General features: G+C 38.6%; 1 protein-coding gene across 7 annotated transcripts in view; it reads left to right on the forward strand.

Annotated features, from left to right (window-relative positions):
• Window positions 1–617: 617 nt before the first annotated feature.
• PELI1 (pellino E3 ubiquitin protein ligase 1) overlaps window positions 618–13,654 on the forward strand; it is a 66,186-nt gene continuing 53,149 nt past the window's right edge. For 4 of the 7 annotated variants that reach the window (XR_012422324.1, XR_012422323.1, XR_012422321.1 and 1 more), the window contains exon 1: window positions 618–1,264. The gene's annotated coding sequence lies outside the window, so the exon portion shown is untranslated. Of the gene's footprint in view, window positions 1,265–1,819; window positions 1,993–13,654 lie in introns of those variants that run through there. The other 3 variants (XR_012422325.1, XR_012422326.1, XM_065527029.2) reach the window with 2 other exon arrangements.

The raw sequence follows: 13,654 nt of genomic DNA on the forward strand, positions 1-13,654 counted from the left end.
CCTCCCTACCACCTATCCACACCTGGGTGCCCAAGATGGGTGTAGACTTAGCTGACCAGCCCAACAACATACTCATACCTTGGTTCAGACTTCTCTTATTACCAAACTAAAGTTGGCCAATACACATAAACAATTTTCAACTTGTCTTTTGAACGTATACTTTATGAAATCTGTATGTCTTAAAAATTGTAGGCCTTAAAATGAACGAACCTGGATTCTTGTATAGTAATCAAGTAAAATATAGGGATCTTAATCCTGTACTTTGCTGATCTTAAAGTTAGATGTGATTAACTGAGCAAAGTAATTAATTACGGGATTTTAATAGTGGTGATATTCGTAAGTTTTATAACCTAATTGTTCAATTACTGGAAACAACTACATTTCGACAAGCCTTAGGTAAAGAAAATTGAATTTAGACAGAGAAGATTCAATTGAGGGAAATGAGGGACAGTGGTATTCGTGATTTAGGGTTTGTGGAAGATAAATTAGGCAGCAGGGAAGACTGAAATATCGGGAGGAAGTCAGATCTCACTGGACACTTATGACTGGTGAGGCTAGGAGTTCGGGGTGGAGCGAAGTAGGAAGGACCGGCTAAGGGGTGGATCCCCAACAACACCAGAATACAAGACCGCCCTTGTTCAGCCAACATCTGCACTGAACACGTTCGCTAAGTGTGTCGGTGACCATGGTAACGGTGGGAGGGGGCGGCCCAAACCTCGCCCTCGAGCATGCTCAGTGCAGAGCGAGCCTGGTCGAGTGCTGGACAACAATGAATCCCTTTTTTCTTCAGCCAGAGAACTACAATTCCCAAGAGCGTTCTCGGCGCGACGACACCGCCTTCCGCTGTGGCCCTGCCTCGTCCCCTCCCTCAGGCCCCGCCCTCCGGTTAGACCCCTCCCCTCCCTGGGAGTGTATGTCAGTGAACCAGAGGCGGTGTGAGGTGGAGGGACCGTCGGGGGGCGCCGCCGCCGCCTCCACCAGCAGCAGCAGTAGCAGCAGCAGCGCCAGCCCCGCGGCGCGGTCGAATTGGTCCCCAGCCCTCCGGGAGTGCACCACGAAGCAGCCCCAACGCCTCTCCCTGCTTCCGCGGCTCCTCAGCGCTCGACTTCGTGGTCAACTTCCCCGCGCTGGGCTCGGCTGGCTGGCGCGGAGGGCAGCGGCGGAACGGCGGGCTGTCTGCTCGTGCTCCCCGCGCACAACACTTCACCCTCTCGCCTCGGGTCTCAGGGGCCGCGCTGGGATCCCGGCCACCAGCAATTGTCCGGTAAGTGTGGCCGCGGGGCGCCGCTGGATGGATGGCGGCGAGGCCGCCGAGGGGCGCGGGGAGGGCGGGCGCGCAACTTCCTCGGCGGCTTCTCCGGCGGCCAGCCAGCCAGCTCTCCCCGCCCGCTGCGCGCCCCCGCGGCGGCGGGGAGCGGAGTTTGCGGCGCCTCCATCCCGCGCCCTGGCAGGAGGAAGCGCCTTTGTCAGGAACCGGCCCTGTGCGGCCTCCCCCTCCGCCCGGGAGCCGGGCGCGCGGCGGCCAACTCCGAGCCCCGCGCCTGGCTGGCCGCGCGCTCAGGCTGCGAGGGGGGTGCTCTGCGGGTGGCGGGTAGGAGAGGGAAATGGGAGAAACAAAAGGGGCGGTGGGTTTCCCTTTTGTTTGTGCGGATCTGATAACTTCTTTTCCTCCCTTACATAACGCAGACTTCCAAGTTAGTCATTCTTTTTATTGTTATGATTGTTGTCATCATCTCCGCGCGTCTTTCACATTTCCTTTCATCTTCGGATCTCAGAGCATTTTAAACACGCTAATTAATTTCACCCCTGGGTCCCCTAGGAAACAATACGCCCGTTTCCCTAAGTGGGTAAACTGAGGTCGTGAAAAGCTCTCTGATGGATACGCTTGATCTTTTACCGCGCCTGGTATCTGAGGATATGAAAGAGTTTATGAGGAAGAACCCGTTCTCAAATGCCCCGTGGAAAAGTTAAAGATGCTCATTTTACTTACAGGTTAGCTGAAGTCCGAAAGATGTCTAGGTAATTGTTACGTAGTTCAAACCATAATTCTTCTTACATAGTGTTTGAATCTTAAAACCTTTAAAGAGTTACTGAGAAATGCTTCGAGTAGGGAAATTAATGTAAATCATAAAGTCACGTCACCATCTACTTTTATTTTTGTACGTGTAGGTCTCTTAGAGGCAAGAGAGCAAGAATGGGACAGAGGGCATAGGTTTTTTAAAAATGTCCATTTAACAGATTTTAATCACTACACAGAAGGAAATGTGCCTTGGTTTTAACAGCACCAACAATATTCCTGTCGTTTAGTCATCAAACAGTATATCAACAAATATTATTGAGAACTTTATTCGTAAGATGCTGGTTGTGCTAAAAACTGAAGCTTTATACTTTATAGATAAGAAAAGGTCATCTGTTTCGGTTCACAGGCTCTACTTTTTCTTACTCTGCAAAATGTTACTTTGTTTTCTTTGCACATAATCTTTTGTTTCAGAAATCGCATTGTCCTTTACTGTGTTGAATATGTATTACTCTCACACTTAAGGAGAAATGAATTTTTTATTCAGTTTGCTTAATAGGGTGAATTTAAAATTTTTTAGTTGTGGAAAAGGTTCACTTTGTTCAGTTCTGTTTCAGTTTACGATGCATCTTCTTTATAGCCAACAGAAAATATTTTCTGAGTGATCAGATTTACATGTCTCAAAACATTGTTCTTACTGTACAAATACAGCATATGAATTCCTTTATTTATATCAACAACCTGTTCTGGATAAAAATCTTTAACTCTGAGGACCTTATTTATTTTGTGAGTTTTTATTTCTTTGGTACCAAACTGGAAAGTACCAAAAATTTAAATCAAGCATCACTTCTACTAGCTCTTTCCTCAGGTAAATAATGATCAGAACTGTAGTAACAGTGAATAGTTTCACTTACTCTAAATTCTCTTACATTTAATTTTGTATTGTGTGGTTGTCCTTACATTTTAGATTTTGGTGGTTGCATCAGAAAATGAAAGTGAGATGTTCGTTATTTTATTTTATTTTTCCAGAGCCTTCTAACCTGTTCCCTTTCTATAGTATGTTAAAAGAGATCTTGAGTTTAACATAAATAATTGGAAAGTAGAACAATTATATGTATGGAAAGTTGCATGTAGTGAAGTGGTTATAATGTCTCATCTAGTGAATTTACAGGTTTTAAAGAGGAAACTATCACCTAGCTTTTTATTGGCATGGTAGAAGTGCTGTAATGTAGTAGTAGTGGTATTTATTTACTTCTAAAAAGCAAGCTGGAAATTTGCCTCAGTGGAGTTTGTAGGGGGAGAGAATCCATCCTTTCCTTAAGATTGACATTTAAATGTTCTTGCAGTTGGTTATGTTGAACTTTTTCTGTGGTATTTTCAAGCCAGATTTACCGGGGACATTTGTACTTTAAGGAAGCTACTAACACTGTCTTGGCTCAGTCACTGGAGTCCGCAGGCAGAAGTTAGTGTTGACTGGCGAAGTCTGGCTTTGCAGGTTTTATAATTTCTTTGAGACCCCTTAAAGGAAATGACTGAAAAGTACGGGGTAGGAAGCTAGTCTAGTACTGCCAAATGCCATTGAGGCAAGTTTCAAAGAGGAAGCCAAAGGATGTTTCCGTTTGATTTAGCTTCAGACTCTTCTGGGTTGTCAGAATGTCACTTTTGTATTTTAAGAGTTCTATCATTTCAGAATATGATTCGTTATGGTTTTCTAGTAGGTCAGGTGATAACGACTATAGATAGTCATTATGCTTCGTGGACAACTAATATTTTTAGGCAGAAGCTTCTACAGCTGATAAAGATTTTAAGCCAAAGACTTAGAATTGAAAACTAACATATACGTGTACATTTTACCATAATACACCAATGTAGACCTATCCTAGTATTTATTAGATTAGAAAGGCTTTTATGGATGATTTTATTATACAAATATATTTAACTGTATATATTAAAATTTCATAATGACTAATATATGATGGCACTGAGGTGGCTTTAGGTGCTCCTTTTGGGGGAAAAAAGTCCTGTTATTCTAAAAGTTACATTTATGTCTTTGAGGAGAGTAAAGCAGATTTAAAAGCCAGTGGAAAAAGGAAGAAAATCAACAAAGTGAAGAAAACCTGATGAAGATGTTTTTAAATAATACAATATAAAGTTTCCTGGCAGCATTCATATATAAGGGACAAAATTCTAGTTGAAGTCTATAAACAGTGAATTCCACTTAGCACTTTCTGTTTATAGATTTCTAGCCATCTTTTCCAGATTCCCTCTGAATATATTACACAAGCAAAGTAAATAGAAGTCATTCTTTCAAGGGATTTGGGTTCTTGGAGTTTTTTTTACACTTGTGGTAGTGGGGGAGGGGAGTGCTTATTATATTTTCTTAGTTTAAGTGTGACCTGTGCCATAGAATATTCCCCTAGACTAATGTGTGGGAACCTCAAGACAAGAAATATTGGTCATTGAAATATCTGGATATGATTTCAAGTTCTGCCACTAGCTTTTTTTTTTTTTTTTTTCCAAATTGTCTTGAATAGATCACTTCTATTTTTCCTTCAAAGGTTGAAAATAACTGCCTAACATACTATGTTTAGTAGGTCCTAAATACTTTTTGTTGTTTAATGAATTTACAGGTAATAAAGAGAAAGCACAGTGTTTCTTGAATGGATGTCAGGGAATTTCTAATTTTTTTCTTTTTTGATAGAAAAAAGTAATCAAAACATAAACATCTGATTGGAGTCTTTCAATTAGCATAGTTACCTTCAGAAATAAGCCTAGAGAAAGAGAGCTTCATCTGGTAGTTTAACAGAAATGAATTGTAAATGACTCTATAAAGAATTGACAATTTTTTCAGAATGTTGTACCAGATGTTTTAGATTCTTTTTGCCACATAAACTCCACTTCAGAGAATTGAGGTTCTACATAGTACTCTAGTATCACCCCTGTAATACGTTTACACCTCAAAATACCAGTTGCAGAAAAATAGAATGTGTTGCTGATGCCTGTAAATGGGAAAATCCTGACATCTGTCTTCATCCTCCAGTTAATCTTGACTGTTCATGTAGTTTTTTTAAAAATTAATTCAACACACATGTAATTTACTTCCTTTTCAGAAAATTTGTTGCTAATTCTTATTTTATGAGTCTCTTGGGATGTTGCTAATTCTAAAAATATGTAATAACCCCGGTTTCCCACCATCTTCTACAGTTTCTTTTTCTATTTTTTTTTGGCTGCAGTTTTCTTTTTCCCCTAAACTGTCTAAAATAAGCTAAGAAATGTTTAAATGTAGTTGACAAGAAACACAGTAATTTATCATGCTAAAATTTCAACATACAAGGTGCAATGAAATCTGTTTTAGAGATAGTACACTTTTGAAGAGGGTAAAGCAGGTACAGCAAATAAATTTCATTTGGGGTACCAAATCTGATTGTTTAGTGGTGGCTGCCTAGAGTGCCATGTTTAGAAAACTGGGAGTCCTTATTCAAACTTAAGAGAAAAGACTACTGTGATTAGCAATTTCTGCTGTTGGTGAGCAGTGGACTTTTGGCATGGATGCCAAATACATTCATATTTATTGATGCCTTTTACATGTCACAGGTCTAGATGCTGATACCTCACAGACTAAAATCTCTGCCTTCATGGTGTTTACATTCTAATAACAAGACACAAACCATAAAATAAGTAAAATACATTGCGTTTTAAGAAAAATGGCTGGACGCAGTGGGTCACACCTGTAATCCTAGCACTTTGAGAGGCTGAGGTGGGAAGATGCCTCTTGTCCAGGAGTTCAAGATCAGCCTGGGCAACATGGTGAGACCCTGTCTCTACAAAAAAATTTTTTAAAAAATGAACTGTACACTGTCCCAACTACTCAGGAAGCTGAGGTGGGAAGATCACTTAAACCTGGGAGGTTGAGGCTGCCTTGAACCATGATTGCACCACTGCACTCCAGCCTAGGCAACAGAGCGAGACCCTCAAAAAAATAAAAATTAAAAAAATAAAAGAAAAATGATCTGGTTTCTTCAAAAAGTTAATAGCAAGAAATAAGAGAGGGAGGGAGAACTATAAGATTAAAAGAGACTTAAGAGGCTTATCCACCAAATGCAATGTATGAACCTTAGTTATATCCCGCTTTGAGCAAACTAACTGTAAAAAGACGTTTATTCAAAATTGGGGAGATTTAGACTCTGGATATTTAATGAAAAGGATTTGTCCATTTTTTCAGGTGTGAGAATGTATTTTTTTTAAGTGTTGTTTTAGAGATATATAATAAAGTGTTTACAACTTAAAATGTGATGTGTGGGTTTTTACTTCAAAATATTGAAAGGGAGAGGAACGTAGATGAAACAAGATTGGCCATATATTGAAAATTGCTGAAGGTAGATGCTCTATGGATACATGAGGTTTCTTACTTCCTCTTTAGTTTTGTGTATGTTTGAAATTTCCCCTAATAAACAGTTTTACACACAAACAGGAAAATAAAGCAGGGAAGGGGAAGGGAGAATAAATGGGATTTGAGTATGTGGTTGGGAGGGGGATGCAGTTTTTTGTTTTTTGTTTCTGAGATGGGAGTTTTGCTCTTGTCACCCAGGCTGGAGTGCAGTGGTGTGATTACAGCTCACTTCTACCTCCGTTTCTTGGGTTCAAGTGATTCTCCTACCTCAGCCTCCTGAGTAGCTGGGATTACAGGCGTACGCCACCACACCCAGCAGAGTTTCGTATTTTTAGTAGAGACAGGGTTTCACCATGTTGACCAGACTGGTCTCAAACTCCTGACCTCAGCTGATCACCCACCTCGGCCTCCCAGAGTGCTGGGATTACAGGCGTGAGCCACCATGCCCGGCCAAGATGCAGTTTTAAAGGGTAGTCAGAAAAGACTTCATTGAGAAGATGATAAATAGTTGAGAAAGTGAATAATGACCTGAAGGAGGTAGCAGAGCAAGCCTTGCATGTCACTTTTTGGAGCAAGACATTATACACAGAGGGAATAGTAAGTACAGTAGCCCTGAGATGGCAGCATGCCTACAACTGCAAGAAACTACAAGAAGACAAGGGTGAGCCAGGCATAGTGACTTGCACCTGTAGTCCCAGCTACTCTAGAGGCTGAGGTGGGAGGATCACTTGAGCCCAGGAGTTTCAGACCAGCCTGAGCAACATAACCAGATCCTGTCTTAAAAAAAACGGCCGGGCGCAGTGGCTCATGCCTGTAATCCCAGCACTTTGGGAGGCCGAGGCAGGCGGATCACGAGGTTAGGAGATCCAGACCATCCTGGCTAACACAGTGAAACCCCATCTCTACCAAAAATACAAAAAATTAGCCGGGCGTGGTGGCGGGCACCTGTAGTCCCAGCTACTCTGGAGGCTGAGGCAGGAGAATGGCATGAACCCGGGAGGCAGAGCTTGCAGTGAGCCGAGATCGCACCACTGCACTCCAGCCTGGGCGATGAGCGAGACTCCATCTCAAACAACAACAACAACAACAAAAAACTAGTGTAACTAGATCACTAGATCAGGGTGAGCATGAATACATAAAATCAGCATCAGCATGGGAAAGGAAGGGTAGAGAAGACTTACATTGTGTAGGGCTGGTTGTCCATCTTGCTTTAAAGTAAAAATATTTTATACACTTATCTAAAATAAGTCTTCTACTTTAGAATAGTCACTGTGGAAGCCGTACACTTAACAATACTAGCATTACTCAAGACTTTTAGAAATTTTTGTTGTTGTTTTCTAAGCCAGCTTAAGAGCCACACGTGAAAATAGCTCATTACTTTGTATTTGCTCCTTGTTTTTAAGGAAAAATGGGGTGATTGGCCATGTGATATTTCATGTTATTTATCAGATAATGACTCACAGAGGATCTTGACAGAAAGAAAATGGAAAGTAACTTGAGGCTCTTTCTAAAAATCAGATCCAATCTGAGAAGGCAGTTATTGTTTGTAAAAGTCAGAATCACCCGTAGACCAAAAAGGAATTTTAATAATGTTGTGGACAATTGTAGCATCATTTGGAATAAGGGTATATAACTTCTGAGAATGACTAGTATGGAAGGCACCATACTCATTTGGATATTTAAGGTCTCACAAAATGCACACACACACACATATACACACATACAAGATCATATACCATTCTTAATACTAAGTATTCAAAACAGTCATTTCAGGTAAGTTTCATTTCTGCATTCAAGACTAAAGGGATGGTATTTAAAATGCAGTGAAACTGTTTAACTCTTGTCGCTATGGCATATACTTGGGAAACTAAAAGACTAACACATGTTAGTGTTAAGAGATGAATCTGGCTCTTAAGTCTTCTTATATTCATGCTTCATTTCTCAGATTAGTAGTTGTTTTGAAAACATTCTGATTTACCTTAAAGAACTGTTTTTAATCTTTATTAATAAAGGCATAGAAAAAATTGGATCTCATTTAAATGTTTAAATGCCCCCCAAAACCTCAATAAATATGGATTGTAAAAATCTACTCTCAGGACAATATACATGTAGGATTACTACTTTGAACAATTACCATACTAGTTCATTCTTTAGAGGTACAGTTTTTCCAACCTGAGAAACTAAACATTTCAGTGATTTTTACTCTCCTGATAATACTGAGTCAAGAAAGCCATTCTTTTTCTTGTTATTTATGTCCAGTGGTGGGGGAGCACAACGTTTTCATTTGTTTTGTTTTGTTTTGTTTTTGAGACAGAGTCTTACTCTGTCACCAGGCTAGAGTGCAGTGGCGCAATCTCGGCTCACTGCAACCTCCACCTCCTGAGTTCAAGTGATTCCCCTGCCTCAGCCTCCCAAGTAGCTGGAATTATAGGCGCGCACCACTACGCCCAGCTAATTTTTTGTATTTTAGTAGAGACGGGGTTTCACCATGTTGGCCAGGTTGGGCTCGATCTCCTGACCTCGTGATCCACCGCCTCGGCCTCCCAGAGTGCTGGAATTACAGGCGTGAGCCACTGCGCCCAGCCTCATTTGTATTTTTAACCAATTATATTTAAAATTTAATGCCATGAAGTAGAATTTATGAACTTTTACCATGTAGTAAATTACATAGTGACCACTAAGAATATAAGTATATAACTGTGTAAGGAATACTTTAACAAAACTGCCTATTTTAAACATTTTTCAGTAAATTGTTAGGAATCTAGTTCTTTAATTCACTCAGAGTTTTTGTCCCTGTAGTGTATGTAGATGTAAATATGCATGTGTATGTATAGATAGACAGCCAGACTCTCTTACTGTATACTGCACATACTATCAGGACTGAGCTGCTGGACTAGATTATTTAATGTATTTTAAACACTAGTCTGTTAACATGGAACAACTGGGCCCATATTTAATTCCTGGGCTTTCCATTAACTCTGAAAGTCCTTTAAAACCTTTGATTAATCTAAAAAAAAAAAACAAGTGGGAGTGGTTTTTCATAACGATCTTTGAAGTTCTGTGATGATGACCATACTGAAGTGTGACTTATTTTAGAAATAGCTTTCATTCAGGCTGTTGATTTACTGGTAGGATCATCAATCTGTTTTTCATTTCCATTTTTGTGGAATAAATGAGTAACTTATGATGGAAGAGAAGGAGAGGGAAGTCAGGAAGAGAAGGAAGGAAAGGAAAAAATTGGATCTCACAAAACAGTAAATATGACTATGGATAATTCTCTTAAGTTGGATGTGCTTAAGTGTCTGTGACCTAATGAGCTAAGGCTCAAATGTGTAAATTAAGTAGAGAATAGAAGTAATAATACAACTTTCATTTGAAGAGAAGTTGCTTTGCTAAAGGACATCTTACATTTCATGTTGACTTAAACCTTATGACCATGATAAAATCTATACTTAATTTTGGAAATAGTAATGAGTAATAATAATTGAGAAATTATTTGAAAATTCAGTCTATTATTTAAGCTTTGTAGATTTTTACAGCAACAGGTTCAAGGTTGTTATTCTCAGCTTGTGCATTGCAAGATACTTCTCATTTCCTGCCTGTCTCACTTTCATCTATTCATTACTCTGCCAATAGCTCTCTTTATCATCCTTTGCCAGCTTTAGTCATGCCTATTGCTCTTCAACAGCGTTTTCGATGTTTGTCTACCATTTTTATACTTACAAAGTAGACTTGGAATGAATTAGGGGTATAAAGTAGAAACCTGTGGATGGCAAGTACAATACTTTTCCTATTTGTGCCATATTTAATCTTTTTAAACTTTCCTTGTCTATTTCTGTTGTGTGCCGTTGTGAAGATCTCTCATCAGACACTAAGAGATAACTACGTGAACTGTAGGATGCAATACTTTTTAAACTCAGTAATGTAGGAAACAGTAGGAAACAGTGAGTTTAAACTCATACTCATTGAGTTAATCCTGCATCCATCCAGAACCTACATACCTAAATTAGCAAAGTTTGATAGTAATAGTGGAATTTCAAAAGCTATTTTCAGCTCTTGATGTTTGTTGTCTTTTCCAAAAATGTCAAACAATTGGGGACTTCATCATTACTGTAATAATAATCATATATGACCTTAGAGGGAGACTGTACTTCTGTTGAGCTTCTATTTGACAGTCAAGAGGAAAAGATAAAAAGATAAGTAATGTGGTAAAGAAGGTTATAACTTCTTCCTTCCACAAGAATGAAGTATGAAGTGACTGGCCCTGATATTTTTCTAGTAACTCATTGTAGTGTTCAACATATCATTTGGCTTAGTCTTTAGAAGGCACAGTTTAATTTTATTTTTTAACAATAAGTGAAAACAATTGAAAGTGCTTTGTTGATTCTTCAAAACCTTAATGTTGAATTTCTGGTTCTTGGCAGATACTATCCATAGTACTTCATGTTCCTCTGGGTTTATTTCAGATTTAATGAACTGCATGTACTGGAAGCACTAAAAGCTGATTGGCTTTAATTTTAGACTACAATTAACATGATGGATTTTTCTTTGAATTGTTTCTCACTGTCATTCTTTAAATTCACCATTAAAGGATCAAAACATCCAAATTACAAAACTAGTTAAGTTCATCATTCATGAGAAAATGTGTTAAATATGTATCTTTTGTAAAGTAGTGGCTGCTTCTAATTAGAAACTAGTCCTATAGACATACCTTATGTATCAAAAAGCTTTTTAAATATACTTACTGCTTTACTGTTATTTTCATTTAAAATAGGATGATTCAGTCTCTGAACTAGCCCTGTCTGTTCCTCAAAGGAACTAGGATGAATTTTGAGCAGGGGCTCTTAAACTGTCTAACATTGAGCAGATCTGTAACTTCATTGAGAGCAGACATTTTAAAAAATTCATCACTGACATTTATTCAACAAAAAGAAGATCAGATTTTGCTAAAGCGTTTTGGTTGTGTCTCTTTTAGAAATAACGTTATTTATTTGCATATAGTTCAGCTCTTAAGGACTAGTCTTTTAAGGCTTTAGCCAGAATTTGTCTCCTAAAGCTGACTTTAAAATGGCTTCCAAAAGGATTTGCTGAGTTTCAGAACTGAGTAGGCTGCTAATGATTCAGTAGGCCCCCTCATTTTCCTCCTACTCCTTAAATTGAAGGCTCCTTCGTACCATCTAGGTACCCTGAGTCATCATGGATAAACTCTAAAGAAGAATTGTCATATGGAAAAACTCTCCATGAAGGGAGAATGTCAGCAGTCTGAGTCAGAGATCATTCATTGATCACAATGATACAATCTATAGGTTGTGGGCTTCATTTTAAATCTTTTAATGTACTTCCATGTATGTCCTTATTATAGGATTGTAAATCCTATAATGCCTATAAAACCATCTGAGGTGTTTATTCCCTGTTCATTTCTAATTGGTTTGGTTTTTATTATCTATTACATGAAAAGGATTTTATATTCTTTATTGAATAAATAGGACAGGCAATATGATACAGGATAAAAACTGCTGTATCAGAAGTTAGGGGACCTGGAGTTCTGGTTCATCTTCTCAATATGTGACTTTATATATTTCATTTAACCTCTTTGAGCCTGAGTTTCCTTATCTTTACAAGGTCAGTAACTCCAGAACTCACACCCTCTTTGGAACCAACCCATGGCAGATACAGCTGCTAGCTGTATCTGTATCTGTATCCCAAACCAGCTTCAGATAACTTTTTGATACAGCACTGTCAGAAACTATATATATAATTGCCATTCTGATGAAATCTCTTTATCATCTCAGTTGTATCGGGTCTCTTCCAGCTCCAGGATTCCATGACTTTAAATAATTTGCCTATGGAAAGTCTCTGTCTTCTATACTCTCTTTTCACATTGAGTGTTCAGTGAAGTGAAACTTACTGTTTGAGCTTAAGAATTCTTTGTAGTCAGGGATAGCATGTTTATGTTTCATTTAGTGATGTTAAAAACAAATGATTGAAGAAAACTCATGAGGGTACTTAAAATTCCAAATGAAATGGTAACAAATAAAAATTTTTAGTGCTAATTTGATGGAAACTCATTTTAAGTTCTAAATGTTTGTGGCACAGACCTCAGGTTAGTGAAATTTGAAGTGATGTATTTGTCTGGAGGGCACATAATGAAGACATAGGAATCCTAGACTGAGAAATAAAGAGGCCTGAGTTCTAGCTTTGCAAACTGTTTTTTTAACCTGGTTAGTGTCTTCATCTATTGTAATGGTATCAGGCCAGTGTTTTTCATTAATATATTGTATAAATTACCTAAGGATCATATTATAATGCATATGCTAATTCAGTAAGTATGACTGGGGCTTGAGATTCTTCATTTTTAGCAGGCTTCTGGGTGTGCTACTGCTATAGGCCATGGACCACACTTATAAAAGTACTAGGCCATTTCCAAGGCTCCTTCGGGTTTAAAGGGTCTTTAAATTATAAGTCCACTTCTTTTTCTCCAGCTCTTTTGTATCACTATTAAACTTGTACTTTTTGAAGCCACATATTCCTAGACTCATTCCCTATTTTCTCAGTCTGAGAGCTCCATTAGTTTTGTTGTTTTTCCCTTTCCAGAATGAACTTGACGTAGGTGGTCATTCAAGTTAAAGCTAAGGTAGTATAATAGAAAGAGGCTTTAATAAGAAGAAAACTTTATTCAGATGCCTCCCCCACTAATTGGTAGCTCTGTTGCTTTGGACAGTTGACTCAGTTTACTTAATCTCAAAGTTCTGAGTATAAGCCTCACCAGGACTTACTAAATTCCTTATCCAAAATGCTTGGGGCAAAAAAGTGTTTTGGATTTCAGATTTTTTCAGATTATGGAATATTTGCATTATACTTGGAAGAGCATTTCCTTTGAGAATCGTGTTAGCACTTAAAAATTGTTTCAGGTGTTGTAGCATTTTGGATTTCAGATTTTTAGATTAGGGATGCTCAACCTGTGTCTTCCTGGTAAGGTTGTTGAAAGGAATAGAGATAATATATAAAGTTATCAGCACAATGTCAAGCATAAAGTAGGTACTCAAGAATTGGAAGCTATTTTTTTTTTATTCCTACTGGCATCCTGACTTGTTCTAGTAGAAAGACAAAAAAGAGTGGGAAAGATCTGTCGCCAATTCAGGACCTTTCTCTGTGTGCCAACTTAAATTTTCAACTGCTTATTAGACATATTAACTAAAATTCTTCAAACTTGCCATAGTGAAAAAGACCTCTGTTTTCTTTCCATA

This window comes from Macaca fascicularis, chromosome 13, assembly GCF_037993035.2.
Source record: "Macaca fascicularis isolate 582-1 chromosome 13, T2T-MFA8v1.1".
NCBI lineage: Eukaryota > Metazoa > Chordata > Mammalia > Primates > Cercopithecidae > Macaca > Macaca fascicularis.